The sequence below is a fragment of the Corvus brachyrhynchos genome, unplaced genomic scaffold, assembly GCF_000691975.1.
Source record: "Corvus brachyrhynchos isolate BGI_N302 unplaced genomic scaffold, ASM69197v1 scaffold467, whole genome shotgun sequence".
NCBI lineage: Eukaryota > Metazoa > Chordata > Aves > Passeriformes > Corvidae > Corvus > Corvus brachyrhynchos.
The window spans coordinates 286,194-289,050 of NW_008239309.1; the positions used below are offsets into that span (position 1 = coordinate 286,194).

Here is a 2,857-nt window from a genome sequence, read left to right on the forward strand (position 1 = left end):
ACAAGAGAGACAGGGAGCTCCTGGAGTGGGTCAGCAGAGGCTACAAAGATGATGAAGGGACTGGAACATCTATTTTAGGAGGAAAGGCAGAGGGAGCTGGGCCTGTTCAGCCTCAAGAAGAGACAAGTGAGAGGAAACCTCATCAATATCTATAATTATCTGAAGGGAGGGTGCCAAGGCAATGGAGCCAGGCTCTTCCTAGTGGTGCCAAGCAATAGGACAAGAGTTAATGGGCAGAAACTGATACACAGGAAGTTCCACCTGAACATGAGAGGGCACTTCTACGTTGTGCAGGTGACCACGCACTGGAACAGATTGCTCAGAGAGATTGTGAACTCTCCCTCACTGGAAATGTGCAAGAACCACCTGGCTGCAATCCTGTGCCATGTGCTCTAGGATGACCCTGCTTAAGCAGGAGGGTTGGACTACATGACCCACTGTGGTCTGTTCCGACCTTACCCACTACATGATTCTCTTTCATAGGTGTTGAATCCTCTGATCCAAATGAAACCTTAAATTATTTGGAAAGCATCATCTTTAGTTTAAAACAAAGCCAAACCCACAAAAACTTGAGCACAGCTTAATTAATTCAAAATTAAGGAGGAGAGCAACAATGGTGAGTCAGACCAAGATGTTTATAGTTGCATCCTGTTTCTTAAAAGTAGCAGTGTTACTATTGCAGTCGTATGCTTACAGTTTGGAAGAAACTGCTGCTCTTAGCAGGAATCTGTCTTTAATGAAGTCAGACATATGTTTTGACAGATGCTCGGGTAAGTTTAGAAGAACCTGGTAAGCTTGAGGATGTTCTTCTCACTTGTCTTTCACCATGTAATGATTTACAGCTTAGCAAATTAGCTTACTGACCCAGAGGCGGTGTCTTAATATCCCTTGATTTCTCTTTTAGAAACTTATCCGGTAATTTGTGGGACTTAGTGCTTGTTCACTGAGATCAAAGCAGACAAGTTATTCTTAGGCCAGCTTGGCTGAGCAGGGATCTTCTGAAGCTAAGGCAAAAAAGGAAAGCATATGCCCAGTGGAAGCAAAGTCAGGTTACATGGGAGAAGTACAGAGATACAGCTCTCCACAGTAGAGAGGAAATTCATGTGCTCAGAGCTCAATTAGACTTGAAGCTAGGCAGTACTGTAGGGGACAGAAAAAGTAGTTTTTTAAAATATGTCAATAGTAAAAGGCAGTCCAGAAATAACATGAGCCTGTTACATGATGAGGATGGTCACCTCACAAACAGGGACACAGACAAGGCAGAAATTAGTTCTTTGCTTCAGTCTGCAACATTGATGCGGTCATTGGTCACAGCCAGCATGGGTTCATGAGAGGAAGGTCCCGCCTGAGAAACTTAATTCCCTTTTATGACAAGGTGATCCACGTACTTGATCAAGGGAAGCCAGGTGATGTGATCTTTTTGAATTTCAGTAAAGCGTTTGATACTGTCTCTCACAGGATCCTTCTGGACAAAATTTTTAGCACGCAGCTGGGTAAACACATCATGGGTGAGCAGCTGGCTCACGGGTTGAGCACAAAGGGTTACAGTGAATGGGGTGACTTCAGACTGGGGACCTCTCCCTAGGGGGGTTCCACAGGGCTCCATCTTAGGCCTGGTGCTTTTCAACATCTTCTTGATTGACTTGGATGCAGGGCTTAAAGGTATACTAAGTAAGTTTGTTGACAATACTAAATTGGGTAGGGCTGTTGATTTCCTCAGATGCAGAAAAGCCACCTGGGACAGGGCAACCCTGGATGTATGAACAAACTGGGAAATGAGAGGCTGGAGAGCAGGCCCACTGAAGGGGTCTGGTTGGTCCTGGTCAATGGCAAGCTGAGCGTGAGTCAGCAGTGCCCTGGCAGCCAGGATGGACAGCCCTGTCCTGGAGGGCATCAGGCACAGCGTCACCAGCCAGGCAAGGGAGGGGATTGTCCTGCTCTGCTCTGCATTGGGGTGGCCTCACCTCGAGTGCTGGGGGCAGTTCTGGCTGCCACAATGTAAGAAAGACATTCAACTATTTGAGATCATCCAAAGGAGGGCAATGAAGATGGTGAAGGGCCTTGAGGGGAAGCTGTGTGAGGAGTCACTGACATCACTTTGGTTTGTCACTCATGATGAAGGAACCTGTTGAGTTTTGTAAGATCAGAGAGTAGTTTCAGTGATAAGTAGAGAACGAGATCCACTAGGTAGCATGTCAGGGGCATGATCTTAGAGAACTGAAAACAGAAGTCAGGACAGTGGTCTTAAGTTATTGAACAAACTTCAGTAAAAACCTTTCTTTTCCACTTCCTTGGACTTGTCTGTGTTCACAAGGAACTCCATTTGCCATCCTGTTTCTCAGAAAAATCAATAGTTTAGTTCTTTGGAAGTGTACTGAGAAGAGAAGGTATAACAATATTTCTAACTTCTGGCTGCAAATACCCATCTAATTCCTGTAAGTTCTAGACAGTTTGTTCTTTGTGATCTTCCCTAATGCATACACACCTTTGAATAGATCCAGGGCTTTTAGAGTAGTCAGGATCCACAATTTGAGAAACTATGTAGGAAAGCATATGAAGTTGAAGACGGCTTTTTAGCATTACTGAAGTATTTTTTGGTATTGAAAGAATTTATCAGCTAAAAGAAGGTGGAGTACTAGTATAGAGCTATTTCACTATGTAGAGAGGATAAAACCAAGGGTATATATAAGGAATAGTTCATGTGAAAGAGGAAAGAAGAAAATTATCAAAGCAGGAGGCAGTGAAAAAGGTGAAGCTGACAAAGGTAGTATTTCTTCTGTCATCTACACACACAGATATACAGGAGTAAAAAGTACAAAGTAAACCTTCATTAGACTTCATTTTTTGTATTCAAAAA

General features: G+C 43.8%; 1 protein-coding gene across 1 annotated transcript in view; it reads left to right on the forward strand.

Annotated features, from left to right (window-relative positions):
- Window positions 1-2,857, forward strand: part of POC5 (POC5 centriolar protein) — a 29,362-nt gene that overhangs the window by 931 nt on the left and 25,574 nt on the right. The gene's annotated exons all lie outside the window — the stretch shown is intronic.